Source organism: Molothrus ater, chromosome 4 (assembly GCF_012460135.2).
Source record: "Molothrus ater isolate BHLD 08-10-18 breed brown headed cowbird chromosome 4, BPBGC_Mater_1.1, whole genome shotgun sequence".
Lineage (NCBI taxonomy): Eukaryota > Metazoa > Chordata > Aves > Passeriformes > Icteridae > Molothrus > Molothrus ater.
The window spans coordinates 52552376-52570678 of NC_050481.2; the positions used below are offsets into that span (position 1 = coordinate 52552376).

An 18303-nucleotide genomic window follows, 5' to 3' on the forward strand; every position below is an offset into this window, starting at 1 on the left:
TCGGGAGCGCAGCATCTTCGCAGCGGGTTAAGTAGGATTAGTACCAAATCCCTATTATATTTGCCAAGCAACTTGAATTTGTCAAAATTCCCCCTCGCTGTTCTGGAGCTCCGCGAGGAGGAAATTTTGCTCACAGTGTAAGATCCAGACATGCCAGTACGTAGGAATACCAGCATACTGCATTACACTGGCTCCCTGCGCTGGAAATACAACTGCGAACCGCAGGTCCCGCTGTTCCCGACCCTTTGTGTTTTTAAACGCAGCCAGGAAACTTAATGTGTTCGCCAGGGAAGGGGCGGGATGAGAGCGTTTTTAACCTCCCCGCCATAAACTTTAATCGGATTCCAGGCTGTTGCACGGCATGGACGCTCGCCTTCTTGCCTGCGTCTCCTTCCCCGTTGTTTCTACTACGGTCTCCTTGCGAGTGCCTCTTTCAAGCGAATGAGTGATTTCTTTCTCTTGCCATGTGCAATTGCTCCCCCTTCCTTTCCTACCCTCGCTGGCCTCTCTTACACACACTATGCCTTTCACACGCGGTCTGCGCCCCCCAGTCCCCCCCTCCTTTCCTTCTCTTTTGCAGTGTCTTCACATGCAATCTCTCTCTGAATGTGCAATGTCTTTCCTGCTCGGGAGTGCTGCGTCCTTCACAGTGGATTGGTTCCTCTTTCGGAGCAGAGGTAACGGCCCCCCCTTTCCTATCATTCTCCCTTCCTCCCTCCCCTCCTCCTCTCCTCCCCTCCTCCCCTCCTCCCCCAGGGCAGGCGGCCGGCGTGGGAAATGGGCCCGACGTGCGCTGCATGGTGGATGGCCGCGCTGCTCCCGCTCCACGTGCCCCGGCTGCCGGGGGGAGCACGGGGCTGTGCTGCCCGTGTGTCCCCCGCGCCCCCCCGCATCCCACTCGTTCGAGACGGCAGAGAGCAGAATTACCCCCGCACCCTCCTCTCTCCGCCTCCCCGGCCCCGCAGACCGCCGGTCCCGCGCACCCTCGGCCTCCTCCCGGGTGTCGGCAGGAGCAAGCGCGGCTGTTCCAGGCGGGGGAGGTTGGTCCCTCTCGGGCAAATCTGTTGCGCAGTGTGAGTCCCCCCTGCCGGCTGCCCCCCCGCTCCGATGCACACAGACGCCCACACGCGCTCAGACACGACACGGCATTTGTCCTCCTGATCTGGTGAGATCAAGTGGGAAGAGGGATCACAAATGTAATCGTCTGTAATAAATAAAATAGCCCGAGATGCTGGTGATATACAGAGGGGAAATAGGAGCTTGTGTCCTTAAAGGGAACATCTGATAAGGCCACCGAAGTGGCATCTTGCGTGTGGGAAGGAATCCGTCTTGCTGACAATCGCAGCCTGCTGTACGTGGGGAAATCCTAAAGCAGCCTGGGAGCTTCCCCGGCTCTGTGCATCCCCCAAGCTCCCGATGCTCTGCACCGGGGCTTTGTTGTCGTTGTTGTAGTTGTTGATTGGAAAGACAGGGGTCATCGTTAAAATATGCAGATATAATTAATGGCTGGTTTATCTTCTTGTGTTGGCTGAGCCCAGCTTCTGCCGCCGGCAGCCGGACTCGCGTCCGCAGTTGGCGCTTTCAGCCCACGACAATTTGGTTTTCACAGTTTGGGAATGTCAGTGGCTCGCACTGGAAAATTACTTCTGGGATCTGCAGTCGGAATCAGTCTCTGGTTAAAGAGAGACAGATTATTTACATATCCACACCACTCTGTACCCTAACAAATACACACTGCATATTACTATTTTCACTCACAAAGTAAAAAGAAGCTTCAGGAGGGGAAAAAATCATATTGCCTTGAAAGTAACGTATTCATGATAATACATGGAAAAGATTAAATACAGTAAACATGACAGAAAATTCAAAAGCAGGGTAAAAACAAGGACAGAACCCCCACATGAAGCAGTTAAAGCCATTTGACGGAAAGGCGAAACTAACTCAAGAACTCCACCAAGGGACAAGCAGCTGAAATGACACCACAGCAGCACGGAGCCCGCGGTGACCTTTCATCTCTCCAAAGTATCTTGCTGATCTGGTGCAATTCTGTTGTGACCTCTTCACTCCCTTCCCTACCACAAGTGCCCTCCGGCCGCCTCGGAGCTCCCTGAGTTGCTCGCAGTGAATGTACTGGGAGGCCGGCTGAGTTACAGGGAGTGCTGACACTTGGCCAGTGTCTTTCACAGCTCTGCAAATATGCTTGCAGTGTAGTAACATGTAATAGGCAGCAGTGATTAAATTATTCATTGCAGCAGCAGCCTTTCTGATGGATGTTAAAACGTAAGAGTTTAAATAAGAAAACCACAGATTTACTTTTAAGCAGATAAACCCCACATCTGTGCTTATTTAACTGAATGCTAGCTAAGCATGAAACCAGTTACTTTGTTTAAATCCTCTCTCTTTTACTCTCTTTGAGAATTTTGAGCTAGATTATGCACCATAAAAGTTACTGACAGAGCAGAATTAATCTGTGTTGGATAACAGTGGTTAAATCTCGCATGATTATAATCGTTCATTCTTAAACTCAAACTGAAGTCTGTTCAAAGTGAAAGGTTCTTGCATAGGCATGATTCCATCAGCATTTCTGAGTTCTCACATTTATGAAGAATGATGAAAATTAATATTTAGCCAAAGAGATAGTGATTCTGTTTACTAAGATTTTTGCAGTGTGTATATATTCCTCAAAAATCACAATTATTAGCATTGAGATTTTCTTTTTCTTTTTCTCTTTCTTTCTTTCTTTCTTTGTTTCTTTCTCTTTCTTTTCTTCCTTTTCTTTCTTTCTTTTTCTTTCTTTTTCTAGAACTTGTCATGGAAGGCCATTTACAGACCGGTTTTTTTTCCCAGATGTTTACAAAAATATCTACCCACTCATAATAATGTAGAAATAACAGAGAGAATATGCTTAAAATCAGAAAGAAAAGTTAGTGAAAGGTCTTTAAAAACTCATGTGAACTTTAATGAGGGGAGGCATATTTTTGTTAAATTTCTTTCACATGCAAGTGCTAACTTCCCTGGATTTGCAGGGATATAAATGAGTTCTGTACCCAGCCCCACTATTTTATAGATTTATTTTTAAATTAAACTATTGTTCATGTTCTCTAAATGCAAAGAAAACGATAAAAAATTAAGGTGAGCTTTCATGAATTCCTGTAAAAATAGAGGAAAATGATGAGTCATTAGTACATTTTCTTCATAAAAAGATACGATGAGACATTTAGAAGAGATAATTAAACTGGACTTTATTTAAATGAAATGTATGAGAACCAGGTAGCACCGCCAAAGAAAGAAAAAATACGTTCATTGTCACAGAAAATATTAAATGTGTACAATTGGTATGTATGTAGGGTTATTAGCAGAGAACAGTACAGTTACTCTGGGAAATAATTTAGGTATTTTTTTAATATATATAGTGTTTCCAAGGTGGCTATCAGTAGTGAGCACACTGAAGGTCTCAAAGTGCTTTGTAAATTATCCCTAGGAGAGAAAAAGAAGTACAATGACCTGTGCAGTCACCCAGGCAAACCACTAAAAAATTTACTCTTTCCAGATTAGGTTCATTAGACCTATAGTTGTGCATTTCTTTATGTTATTTTACTATATTCTGGGTTCACCTCAAGATTTGTCTTTAAATATGTGACAATAATTTCTGCTTTATTTGATGGATTGCTGGAGAGTCAAAGAACTCTTTCTGAAGCCTTTAAAACAGGTTTGTATTCCAGACAACTACATACAAAGAAAATCTTGTGTCATGAAATTTGATGGATAGCACTAAAATATACTAAACTGTTACAGATATATTGAAATACAGATGTTTTTAAGCACGTGCTCTCACTTACTTCAGCCAGCTATCCTTTATATACCAAACTGAGTACACAGACTTTGTAAAATCATTTCACCTCAATGTACTCTTGAGGACTTCTTGACCTAATGTGATTTTTCAGTTCTATGTCCTACATTTTCTACTGGTTTTTTTTTTTTTTTTGGATGCTAAAAATTCTTTTTCTGTAAATGAAAGTTTTCTTCCATTTAATGAAAATCATGAGGGCATATCTTTTGCCTAATGTTCTTTCTTAGTGCATCCTGTGCAGTTTTGATTTATTTTTAATATAATTCAGGAGGTCATAGAAGATCTGGTATGTCTTCATGATTGTGCTGTGTTGTCAGCTGCCTGTTGAGCAGAAGATAAAATACTTAAGCAAGAGGGCAACTCTGAGAAGTTCTGAAGAAGAATCTTTGATATTATAATTCAAGTACTGGTATTGATAACTGAATGCTGTGCAGCTCTATTCCTTTCTGTAAGTTAATGTCAATATATGTTATTGATTACATTTAAAATTAAATTTATAAATCTACACATATACTCACTTAGCTGGGAGCTTTAATGTTCCTGTCTGCTTTTTCAAAACAATAACTGCTCTCTGGCAGAAAAAAGAAGAGTAATAGTTGTACAGAACAACTAGGGTATAGAACACAGTTGTTCTATATTAGGGAAATAAATATGGTGGCATGGAAAATAATTTAGAATGGGATCAAGCTGTTGATTGCCTGTTGGACAGGCTATTTGGCTTTGTTCTGCAATGTTTAAAACTACTTTCTTTACTAGGGATTTTATAATGTTAGGCTTGTCATTTCTTTTCATATGAAAAGTGCATCATTAGAATCCTTAGAGGTCATGTTGCTATAAGCCTTATTCAGCTGTACAGTGGAGAAGCAGAAAAAGTTTTCCCTTAATTCACTGTTTGACCCTGTCAGAGACATGACTGTTCACTGAAAAAAAGTAAGGGCTATTCACCTGCTACCATCAACTGTTTTTGGTGAGCAAGAGAAAGTATGAAGAAGTAGAGTTCCTTGTGCCTTTCCCTGAAGTACGTTAAAACATAAACTTGTATATCCATGTCTATAGTGTACAGGCCTAGTGAGCAGCTTTGGTATTTAGCCAAAATAGCAATTAGAAGCTGAAGAAGACCCTGGTTCTATCACCCTAAACCAGGATCCTTTTAGAACAAACAGGAGTAGCCAAATATATTTTGGCTGCTAAGCACTGCTACATACCTGATCAGCTTTGCTTCTAAAATGTTTTGCACTGCTATCTGAACTCTCCAAAATAGGAATTAAGGGGTTGTAGTCACCCTTCCTGTGAGGAAGATTACATAGTCTGACATTGAAATCATCTGATCATCATCTGATCAATCCTGCTGTCTCACTTGCACTTTCTGCCATGCAGACACAGCCATACTTTTACATCTGCTTTAGGTGTTTTGCAAAGTTTCTTGGTGATCATCCTTTGCATAATTACATTTTTAGTGTCCTTTATAAGAGTAATAAGTACTGTACAGAGTGGTTTTTTATGACCTACAATATATCTAGAGGAAGAGAGGTACTGATAAGTTTCTATGTTTTTCATCTTCTGATAGAAACCTGACATATCTTCTAGTTCATTCATTCTGTGAGATGATTAAAAAGTTGCTCTTCAACAAACTAAACCTCATTCAGGGCTCAGCAGGAAATAACTGCAATCTAAGCACATTAAAGAACAGACAGGGCAAGCCAAAGTATACCTTTTTCTTTCCCTCTTAAGATCATGGGGAAAAGAGAAAAGCAGTCTAATACTGTGATAAAACTGCAGCCTGCAGCAGCTGGCTCTGGGTAAGGGTATAGAACCTAATACAAAGCACACAGAAGTCAATGGAAGCACTTTGACTAAATAAGCTTTGCATTAGGCACCTTGTGAGTGAATGATGTTTAAAGCATTCATGTAGATCTTAAGCAGATGAGTGAAAAAGAAAATTATGTGCATTTGAATCAAAATAAATGCCATTAAAACACTGACCCCAGAGATCGTCTTTATGACTCATAAAAAATTGTCATTCTTGGGCACTGAGTCCTATCTTCCATTAGTGCAAGAACTCATGTTGCATGAAAAGCATATCTTTAAAATCTGTGTTTGTATATACATGTAAAATTCTTATGTTGATACTTATCTTAAAGTTCAGTACATTATAAACATCTGCAGGCTCTTTTTACCCATTCATGTGTTTACAGAGTGAATTTCTCTCATCTTAGGGTTAGGTTTTTTTCTGCTAAATAATACAAGATTTTTAAATTTCCTTTCATGATCTAAATTCTGCATTCCTGAGATTATGCAGACAAACTTCCCCTTCACCTTCCTCCACTCCATTTTTAATGATGTTTTCAGTGAACCCTTTTTTAATATGGAGGACACAAGTGACTTATGATTTTCATCATAAAGATGTACTCTACCTCATGTGGTAATGTTAAACATCTCTTTATTTAACCCAGAAATATTATGTTTAATACTCTGTATTAGCATTTTTCATAGCTACATCATGTTTTGATGACTAGTAGTCCTTCTTTAGTAGATTGGCTGCATCTTTCTTTTCTCTGTCATTTTCAGCTGATAAACTCACAGTTTATAGATGAAAATCTAGTTACATTGCTGTTTGTACTATTAAATGTAATTGCATTTCTATTATAGAAGTCATCAAGTCATCTGATTCTTCTTGTTTGTTTTCATCATTTTGATGGTTCTCAGGCTTGCTTTACCAGCAAATTTCAGCAGCATGTTCTGAGGTTTTATGATCTAGTTTTTAACTTAAATATCAGAAAGCTCTATGGCAAGACACTCCATAAAAAACCCCTTAAAAGCTTCCATCTAATCATGCAAACACCTAACACAACCTGTCGTCCTCTCCTGATTAGTCCATTCTTTATCTTCTCTGTCTTAAGTAATTATTTTCATATCCGATTGTGTCAAAAGCTGTTTTGAAGTCCAGATATGTGAGATTTCATGCCTGGAATAGAAGATACATTATTAAAAATACAGAGATATTGATATATGGTAGTATCTTCTCTCGAATATGTTTGGATGTTAAGTTTGGTTTTTACTTCTGTACTTTTAGAAGAATAGTGTCGCCAGCAGACCAGGGAAGTGATTGTCCCCCTGTGCTTGTCACTGGTTAGGGCAGACCTCAGGCACTGTGTCCAGTTCTGGGACCTTCAGTACAAGAAAGACATTGAGGGGCTGGAGAAGTTCTGGAGAGGGGCAGTAGAGCTGGGGAAGGGTTTGGAGGGTAAGTCCTGTGAGGAGTGGCTGAGAGAGCGCTGGAGGGTTGTTTAGCCTGCAGAAATGGAGGCTCGGGGGGACCTTCTTGCTCTCTACAGTTGCCTGAAGGAAGGTTTTAGCTAGGTGGGGTTCAGCCTCTTCTCCCAGGCAGCCAGCAACAGGACAAGAGGGCATACACTCAAGCTGTGCCAGTAGAGGGTGAGGCTGGGCATCAGAAAGGGTTGCTAAACACTGGAATGGACTGCCCAGGAACCTGGTGGAGTCACCCTTCATGGAGCTGTTCAAGAAATAGATGGATGTGACATTTAGAGCCATGGTCTAGTTGAAAAGTTGATGATCAGTCAAAGGCTGGACTTGATGATCTCAGAGATCTTTTCCAACCTAAATGATTCTGTGATTCTGTTCAATTACTTATTCTTAGCTTCAAAAAATTATTTTGAAACTTTGCATTCTAAACCCATAAAAAAGTCTTATTGAAACATTATTTATTTCCTCTCTTCTCTTTCCCTGTTGAAACTGATACCTTTACTAAAAATTCTTGTTCTAGTCTTTTCAGACATATGCATTAATTTCTTCAGTATTCTGCAGTGAAGGTTATCTGGACTACTGGCTTATACTATTTTGTAGTCTTTGAAATAATTTTATTTCAGATGTGGTAATTTTTGTTCTATGACTTTGCTTGCATTGATCACTTTGCTCATTTCAACATCACAATCCTTACTGGGACCTGAAACAATGTACACAATTTATTTGGGTATCTCTAGGTAAATATTTATAATTTTACTTAACTTTGTGTTTATTGCACATTCTGCAAAAGTAGAGCCAATGCTTTCTAAGCAATTTTTGAATAAGGTCTAAAGGTTTATATTTGACATTTTATTAAAAAGTACAACGTGTAACTCTGAACATATTTGCCTATTTTGCCACTGCATGTCTTATTTTCTGTCTTGTTCATGCATTACCCATATGTGACCTACATTATCTTCTGAAAATTCATTATTTTGAATGTCTGAATGCTTTATATTAGAAGAATGGCAATGAAAGTGAAGAAAAGTAGATCATTCCAGAGTAGAGGAACCATACCTGACCAGAAGGAACTTTGCACTTTCACAGAGTTGAATAATATACAGCTAGATTAAAAAAAAAAAAAGGTAAAAAGACTCCGAAAACATAGATTTGGCACTTACAAGACCAGAGCCACCCAGAATGTCAATAGTCAATCCAAATGACAGGTGATACTACCAGTTGCCAAGTGTTATCAAACTGAATATACAGAAAGTGTATATTTAAATATATATATATAAAGTTCTTGATGAACAACATTCTATGAAGAGTCTTGTATCAAATACCTTAGAGAAGTTTGGAGAGATAGATCAGTATAAATGGATTAGAAATACAATAATAGAGAGGTGAAGATAAGAAATGTTTAGGTTTGTTTTAAATTTTGTGAACAAATACAATTAAAAATTTATAAGGGAGAAATGAGAAAAAACAGATTTCAGAAAGTTGATGGAGTTCCAATTCTAATGCATCAACACAGCTACTTAAGTTATTGGAGCTTTATTTATTAACTTTTGTTTTTCTTTTAAAATAATTTTAGCATTTTTGTACTAAATGTCTATTTTTTTCAAGGGGCACTGCATGACTCATAGTGCAACTTAAGGAGGATATATTTAATTTACTGCAGTTTCAAAAAGTTCATGAACAAAAAGTATTGATAAGAAAACTTTTTGAGTTTTCATCTTGTGTCATTCTTGGAAGAAGTTATTAACTTAACTTGGTATTATTATTCCTCTGAAAGTTATAAGTAAGAATGATAACTATTATGACTTCATGGCACTTCAAATAATATATCCCTTTTTTTGCTTGCCTATTACCTTACTGAGTTTTAGCATATAACTTCTTTACAAGTCCACATCTATATTTAAATTTTTGAAAAAAGTCAGCCTGATTCAATGATATCTGATAATGAAGCTGGATTTACCCATGATGAAACTTATAGGCAATCTTATTTAAATATTTTCAGTATTTTTATACATTCCACTATGAACTTGAGCTTTTAAGAAGCTAGCTTTTTGGAGTTTTTTGTCTGAATATAAAAATCAATCCATCCAAATTTGTTGAAATTGCAATGCACTAAAGTATTGTATTTACATAAGAGTGGTAAGGACTTGACATTTTTAGGCAATAAGCTCCTCAAATATTTTATTCACATTTTATGTAGCCCAACATGTGCTTAACTAATATTCTATTGACAATCTCATCCCTTTGTCCAGAAACTACAATACTCTGGTATTATGTGGCCTCTTCTGGGACATAACAATGGTAGCAGGAAGCTTCCATGTTTGAACGCAGAGGGATGAAAGTTAGATCTGAATAGAGAGAAAAAGATGAAGTGCTATTGACTGTTCCAGGTATCAGTGATGTCAAAAATAGCTATGAAATTTGCTATAAAATTATCACATTCATTCTGTCTCTAAACAATGGTAGCATTGTATATATTTAGTTCAATTTGTAAAGGCTTTTGCTAATGACCAATCACCTAAGTATCAATAAGGAAACATAAGACTTAATTTTGTTGTTTTTTCAGGTTTCTTTAATTTCAGTTTTGGCTGATAAATGACCTAGGAAAAAAAAGTAAAAACCCAAAAATTAATGTAAAGAACAATATTAATATTGCCAAATATGAATAATGTAGTCAATGTAGCCCTCAGAAGCCAGAAAATATCAGAATACTTTCAGCATACCCTTAATGCAGTGATTACAATCTAATGGCATGTTTATGTATACTTTCTACACTGAATTTCAATTTGGAATAAAATTAAAATAAAAAAGAAAAAAAGGGAAGGAAGGAAGGAAGGAAGGAAGGAAGGAAGGAAGGAAGGAAGGAAGGAAGGAAGGAAGGAAGGAAGGAAGGAAGGAAGGAAGGAAGGAAGGAAGGAAGGAAGGAAGGAAGGAAGGAAGAGAAAGAAAGAAAAAGAAAGAAAGAAAGAAAGAAAGAAAGAAAGAAAGAAAGAAAGAAAGAAAGAAAGAAAGAAAGAAAGAAAGAAAGAAAGAAAGAAAGAAAGAAAGAAAGAGAAAAAAAGAAAGAAAGAAAGAGAAAGAAAGAAGAAAAAGAAAGAGCAAATGAAAAAAAGAAAGAAAATAATTAAATAAAATAATCCTTATTTTTATTTAATTACACAGAAGAAGTACATAAGGTTGGATTTACTAAGAAAGTTTTTGTTCATGTTCAGTATTTGTCCCATGGCCTTATTGCCCACTGTTAGAACAGCATCCAGCACACAGAATTATTAAATGGTATTTTTTATGGTGTATATCACTGTATTGTTTAAAAAATTTAAAAGCTTTATTTAATTTGTGGAAAATTATATTATACTGTGGCGTACAATGATTCCAGTATTAAAATGTGAAGGTACTACAGAGACTGAGGTAAAAAATATCCATAGATTTAGTATATCTGAGTCTTTAAGATTCATATCTTTGAGGAGTGTTGAGAATTACATACTTTTACATATCCAAGCCAAACTCTCAGTGACATAAGTGTCTGGAAATGTTCATTCTTCAGTGAAACAGTCTCATGATTTCAGGTAAGAACTCAGATATGGTGAAATCACAATCAAAATGTTTTGTTCTGTGACATCATGGGGGAATTCTATCTGGAAGTGAATGTCAGTCTCCAGCTTTAAAACAAAACATTCAGACACAATGAAACCCTGGATTTTGCCTTGATTTAACATCAGAGAAGGTCAGTTCTGTTCAAGGCAGCAAGTAGGGATCTTGAGGAGAAAAAATATAGCTCTAATGAAAGACTATATCAGACTTCACAAGTACCAGTAGTTGTACAGGAACTATGATTACATCTATAGCTTAATTTCATAATTTTCTAACTATGAAATGAACAGTTAATTTTTTGACCCTAAAAATAGCCTTCTAATATAATTTTGTGGCATATAGTAATTTCTATTGCAGAGAGAGGACAGCACAGGTCCCTGTCTCTACAAAAGGAAATGTACCTAGGTATGCAACATTTTGGAGAAGAGGGAACTGGGGTGTGGGTAAAAACTCTTGAATAAGCATAAGTGGGAGATGCACAGATAGTTGAAGTTCCCAAATGTTCTATGATTCTCTCTGGGCATCTTTTGCTATATAAGTGTGATAACATTTGTTAGAAGGCATGATTAAGGCTTTGTAGGCTTCACAGATGGAATGTAATTTAGTGGAAAGACTTGAAAGAAAGAAGGTTCAGATATGAAATGTATTCCATGAAAGGAAGGGGTCGGGTCCAGACAAGCAACATAGATACAATAACTAAACATTGTTCTGTAAACTTTTCTGTGAAAGAAAAGACAGGAATAAGTTCCCTTCACCCAGAGATATCTCTGGTTTTCTCAACTGAATATATAACATAAAACATATTAGCAGTTTAAAAAACTAATTTAAAGTAATATGTTCAATTAAATAGTGTATTAGGTTACAGAAAAACTTCCACACTTTCAACTTCCAGAAAGCCTCATGTCCACTATGCTGTACATGTCTGGTAGGAAAGAAAGCACTTTGATGAAATAGCTCAGTAAGCTTCTGAATGGAAATAAACTATTTCTCTTGACTTCCACTTGATGGAAATGGAAGAAAGTCGTAGCAGAAAATTTAATTTACCTAGACCCCATTTTAGAGATTCCTGCATAACATATATATATATATATGCTTGTATGTCTATATTTTAATATATTTCTACATATATGCATGGTCACTTGATTATAGCAAGAAAATATTTGACCAATAGCTGCTGTTGTAAAATTTCATAGAACACAAGAGTTGCCAATAGGACATCAGAAGTAGTTAACAACAATACACAGAATATGGTCAATTTTCTCAGATTCATCAATTTTCTCATTCTTCAATAGAAAGAATTGGAGTAAATAACTTATGTTGATTTTTTTCCTCTTTTATGTAGTTCAAAAGCAGGAATAGCTTTTAGAAAATAATTTTGGTTTTAATAAAAAAGGATTAGATGCCAACTAAATGAGTACAGAAGAATGCAAACATCATTCATGCTGGAAATTTAAGGTCTGAGACAGAGAACAGCCCATGTAGTAGTGTTTTCTCACTACACATGTGCTCTCATCATAATCATTCAAGGCTCCTGTCACTTTGACTTGCTAATTCAAAAAAATAAAAAGAACTCTGGGCCAAAGTGAGGACTAATCAATCATGAAATACTGTTTTAAAAATCATATTTTGCTGTCCATAAAGGGAAAAGAAAATTTCTAAATATTCAGCTTGTGCCTTATAATTACAACAGAAATATTTCTTTTAATGAATCGTCACTAAATCTGGGCAGAGACAAAAATATTCCCATCCTGTGGCTGTTTTTTTTGGACCTTGAGATATAATTTTGAAGAAAAGAACATATCTTTATAAAACTGAGGGCATATTTCCATTTTAAAGAAGAATGTCGGAGAGCCAAACTCTCCTATTTGATGTACAAGTATATTGTGGCCAAAATTTCACTTGCTGGTAGCCTGTTCTTGATAAGGTGTTTGGTTTTACTGGCTGGCTTTCTTCAGTGTTTTGTTTCCCAGAGCTGTCTCTCCTTCATAAAAATATTTATGTGCCAATTTAAGGCATTCTAAAGTCAATCAGTTGCAAATGTAAGCTTGTATTATGGGACTTTCCTCTACTTTAGTGTGGTTAATGACTATGTTCCCATGACTTTTAAAAGGACTGGTGCCTCAGCACATTTTCAAAATTATGCCATTTGAAGACATTTCCATTTATAATGCAGCTTAAATCTCATTTCCCTCAATATGTGCCCTCACTTAGTCTATTTTAAGGCTTCTCTGGAAAAAAAAAATTATATCTCAGCTGCTGCTCCTGCTCTTAATGCCTTCCTAGTCTCAGTAAAGCAGAAACCAACTGATGCCTCATTCTGATACTCATACAGAGACAATATGCAGACACTGCACTATCCTCCATTCCTGGCTGAAGAGCTCGGTCCTACCATTTCATATTATCTACACACACAGCTGCTGCTTTGTGTGTCTGCTAAAGCTTCATGCCTCTCTGTAGTCTCTATGACTTCACAGTTTCCCTGTAGGAACTTAGAGTGAGACTGGTAAAGACTGCCTTAATTGCAAGATACTGCAGATCCTAATTGGGAAAAAAAAAGTGTCACCTGAAATAGTAGTACAGACACAGTCCTGGATGAGTGGAAGAAGGAAAAATAGAAGGGGTTATAAAGAAGGGGAGAAAAGAGGTGGAAGTTGTACTATTTGATTGTGTCCTTAACTTGCTGAGTCAGCAGGAGCCAAGAGCTCTGCAGGGGCACACTTAGCCTTCACGTTTCTCCATAGAAACCCCATCTGGCCAACTAAATTGCCAGCAATTGAGAAGCCATGCAGGAAGCTGTATCCAGCTATTCTCATTCAGTGTGAAGGTTACTGTGTGTGGAGGCAGTGGTAGGAAAAATAAGGAAAACTTTGCAAGACTATGCCTCTCACATACAGTAATGGAAAGCATCAAATATGGATCAAATTTGGGCTGCTCACTGCTGTAGTTGGTAGGCAAATAAAGAATTAAGCATTGCAAAGAACTCTAGCTTCTATTTTAGAAAGACCCATAATCAGGCAAATTTTTGAAGGAAAATCATCCTAAAGAAAAATTATGAAGGAAATTCAATAACTGTATTTTACTATAGTATTTGTGTTTGAATTTCAAAATCAAAAGCTTTTAATCATATTTTTCTATCAGGTTATCTGAAAGAAATTTCATGGAGCCCTACTTGGCCTTTGCAAGGACATCTAAATTCAACCTCCATTTAAAAGGCCTAGAAAAATTAAATGCCTTCTCTGGTCCTGTTAACTTGCAATGTTCATTCAAATGCAGGTACTTAAAGAGATATAAGCCAGAGACAAATACCATCATTGCATAAAAGAATCCAGTTTGTTATATGGGGAATGCTCCAGAAGAATGCATCAGCCACTGGTTTATGTGCTGTAAAACAGCAACTGCACTTTATCCCTGCAGTTCAGTGTTTCCCAATGAGCAGGGTTGCTCTCTAGAGAGATGTGCCAGTATTAAAGGTAAAGCACAGAAGAGAGTGCAGTCCAATTAATGTATTAAGTGAGGCTCTGTGCCCAGAGTGGCATTGCTAGTAGCAGCAAACTGAAGGAAAGAAGATACTCAAGTACAGCAGTGTGAAAAAAGAGAAATGGTGGAGAAGATGATAACACAGTGTCCAGGAAAGCTTGGTACCAGTGATTTGTCTCTCTGCTCACAGTAAAATAGGTTAAACGAGTCAACATCCCTTCCCATATAACTCATTTTCCTAATGCTAGTTGTAGCTGGTGTTGGCACATTGTGTTGTTCAGGAGAGCTGAGTTACACTTAGGTGACTAGGACTCTTGGTAGTGCATTATTGATGAGGTCTTCACATGGTGTAAGCAGCTTACAAGGGCATCAGTATTCAGCTTGCAGTACAGAATGAGTGATCATTCAGATTCAAAATTATTGGTCCTCTGTGTTTTATGTGAAGTATTTTAGTTTCAGGAAGAGAACTTAAATTTTAATTTCAGATTAATTTTTTCTTTCACTGATTCAACCTAGTTTTCTATAAGCCTTGCAAAGCTTTGACAACTGGGCATGAAAAAGTTTCCCAGGAGCAAATTAACTAGTTGTTTATAAGAACACTTACCACCCCATGAGTTTTCTAAATCATCGGTTCCCAGCCAATAAGTCTGGAGATATGTGTCACATCACCAGTGAAGCAGAGAGCAGAACAGAAACTAATAAACTTCCCTCAAGAACAACACAATATACTTCATTCTTTTAATGAGCAGTTGAAACTAGATATCAACTTTTTCTACTATGTTACATCTATTAAACTGGTACTTGGGGCGGTTTTCTACTAGCCTCAGTTAATTTTAAAATTTTAAAAAGGTTTACATAAAGCTTTTTTTTTTCAGAAAGGCTAAAGAAACGGATTATTAACTAAATCTTTTCTAGCAATGTAGAAATACCAATGAATTTTAAGTCAAGTTACAGTGAACACTGAAGAAAATGTTACAGAAGCTGACTTGCTGCTAAAACCAAGTAGCAAAAGCAAATTTATTAGGCTCCTTCTAGAAACTGTGTTATCTTATAAATCAGATTTTAATGCAGAAAGTATTTCTGTAATGCTCTGCAAAAATCATATATTAAGATATATGTTTATAAAAAATACGCTCCCCCCCATGGCTGCAGTAGTAATCTTACTATATTTCTGTCCAGAATTGGCAACAAATACAAATGTAGACATATTCTTTCTGTGTGCTTTGCAAAGCTATCTACCAAACAACGTTCTTAATCCACTGGAATCACTGTCCTTTAAGTACTGAATTTGAGTATGCTGCTTTATCTTTTTGCAATGTAGTAACTGTGAGACACTATTCATGTTTGAAACAGGGTTTCAAACCAGTGCACCTTTAGGTTACCTTCTGAAGTCTTTAGGACATGTCAGAGTGGATTTTAACAGCCGTAATGAGGTTTTCTGTTGCTGCCTTCTGCTAGTTTAACACAGTGCTCTTTTATTGCAAAGATATCTTCCTATAATCACATCTGTATAATTTCCTCACAAAATTTTTGGGGTCAATCACATGACCTTTGAGCCCTAACCACAGAACAGAACCTTTTCTTTCTTTCCATGCCATTGGGAGTTTGCACGCTGTTCTGATGAGTCCTGGAGGGCTTCCCAGGGAAAGCTAATGCAGACTGACTTTTTTCCAAGCTTCAATTCCTCTTGCTCACCAAAGAGGAGTGGGAACGAGCTTGTTCTCCTGTGGACTTCAATTCTATTCCTCATTCATCAACAGACAGCAGTAGAAAACTCCCTCCTTTTCCATCATAGGACCAAAGGCCTTACAAATGACCCTAATAATGACAAAGCAGGAAAGAACATCCAAATCATTGCTGTATAAGCATTATATATATATATATATATATATATATATATATATATATGTATATGTATAAAATGCTCTCTAATCTTTTCAGAGTAGTGTTAAATTCTTCTGAGGATTAATTTTATGCTGAGCCCAAATGACCAGAAGCAGCTACTACTTTGGGAATGACTGTCTTTCTGGATGCCTTTTGTTTTTAAAGAATTCTTTTATAGATGGACTTTATTTTTCTAGTTGAGAAAGAATATATTGAATATAGATTAGAGCAAATAATTTACTTTCCCCACAGATAGATTTCTGTGATAAGAAATCTGTTCTCCTATCTCAGTAGAGGCTTTTTCAAATGTTATCATTGCAGTGACAGAACAAGTAATTTAATCATTAAGTTTTTGAGACATGCCTTACTAGATTTTGTCATTTCATTAATTCCTCCCCCTTCAAATCAAGTAGATGGTATAATAAACTTAGTGAATTCTTTATATAGATTGAAACACTAGGATGCATGGAATATAGACTAGTTTCTTATTTCATTTTTTAAAAGATGCTGATGTCTTGGCATTGCCAATCAAAGAAATAGGATTACCATAAAAATTTCTTAAAGGCATACTTTTCTGTAATGTATAATAGTGGGTGTCTGATATAGGAAAATGCATATTATGTAATTCTCTTTTAGCTTCAAGGCACATGAATAAGGCCTAGAGTTCCTGATTTCTATTCCCACCTCTTTCACTAACTTATCTTAATAATTCTTTGCAGTTCACAATTTTCCAGCATGCTTCTTATGGTGAAAGAAACTCATTTCAAAGGAAGGAAGAAAGGAAGAAGAAATGTCTCTTTCAAGCATTGCTGGAAGGAGTGGCTTAATGTTCTAAAGATAATGGAAATGTCTGAATTTGCTGAGCCAATGATTTAAATTGAGGTAGGTTTGAGTGGAATCTTCTTTGAGATGTGAACACTGATTGTTCCTTCAATTTAGTGAATTGAATTGAATTGAGTTTAGGATCTTTTTAGAGTAAATTTTAAACACTGACCGTGTGTTGGCTGTGTGAGGGTGCTGCTGAGCCCTAGTGCAGTTGGCAAAAGAAAGTGTATGTCCTAGAAGCAGTGCAGAGCATTCTGCCTCCCCACACTTCTGTAGAAATGTTGGGGGAAAGTCAGCATTGTGCCAAAGCCATGAAGACTGAAACCTCATTTTAAAACATTTTTCTATTTGCATCCTCACCATTATTTATCATTTAATTTTTTTTTCGTTTGTTTTGCCCCCCACCCACAAGGAAACAGAAAACCTGCCACGCTAGAATAGGCTTCAGTCCTGTTAGCAGAAAAACCTATTGATTTGTACTCCTCCCCTCATCTGTTTTTACCATCTAAGCATTGTAAAGTTTTCCTATAACTAGGGAAAGGAGATAAATAGTATGGTAAGTATTAAAATTATTTTACAAACATTTTGGCAGTATTTTAGTTTTGTAACTAGTTTCAGGTAGTGGTCATTTTCATATGAAAAAGTATTGAACAAAAATGGAAGTAACACTAATTCACTAATTTAAATAGTGTTGTGGAGCCTGATACTATCTTATTCCTATGAAAAATACAACCTGTACTATAAAAATGAGGGTTTAGTTCAGGTATATCTATTTGAGTGAGGACATTGGTAACAAGTTTGTTATGTGTTAGCTAAAAGTAAATATAAAACAATAATAGAAGATATAATTTAAGAGATAAGTACTCATACATAGAAATAGTTGCAGAATCTTCATTTAGTCTTATCATTATGTCTTTAACATATTATCATGTACCTTTATTTTCAGTGGACCCTGGATATTAAAAATACACCTTGATTTTTTCCATGAATAAACTGTGTATTCAGACTCTGCACTCTGCATCCTTCAGCTTCCTATGCTGTGAATAGGAAAACAAGTTAGAGAATGAAAAACTCATCATGCACTCAATAGGGTTTTCTTATGGTAGTGTTAGTATTTGGAAGATAGTAGCTTCCTTTGTAAATAACTTTGAGATATGTTTTAATAAAATATTACACAATAATATATCTATGACACAGACAGTGTGAAGTTTTTTTGTTCTGAATGGAGAAAAATTAAACAATCCACCAACAAGTGCATCTGCACTGGGAGTATGTTCTGGATGAATACTGAACTTCTACACCTTTAAATTTACATATTAGTTTTGAGGAACTACCAGTGTTTGTGCATAGCATGGAGCAGGCCAGAATGCAGCAAGCCCTCTGTCTTCCTCTGTAAACCCTGCTTTATTGCTTCA

At 36.8% G+C, this 18303-nt stretch overlaps 1 long non-coding RNA gene across 1 annotated transcript; it reads left to right on the top strand.

Annotated features, from left to right (window-relative positions):
• Positions 1–64: 64 nt before the first annotated feature.
• Positions 65–18084, top strand: LOC118686426 (uncharacterized). The gene is made up of 3 exons (XR_004980170.1): positions 65–677; positions 16783–16945; positions 17835–18084. It is a non-coding gene; the product is annotated as an uncharacterized LOC118686426 (long non-coding RNA).
• The last annotated feature ends 219 nt before the right edge of the window (positions 18085–18303 follow it).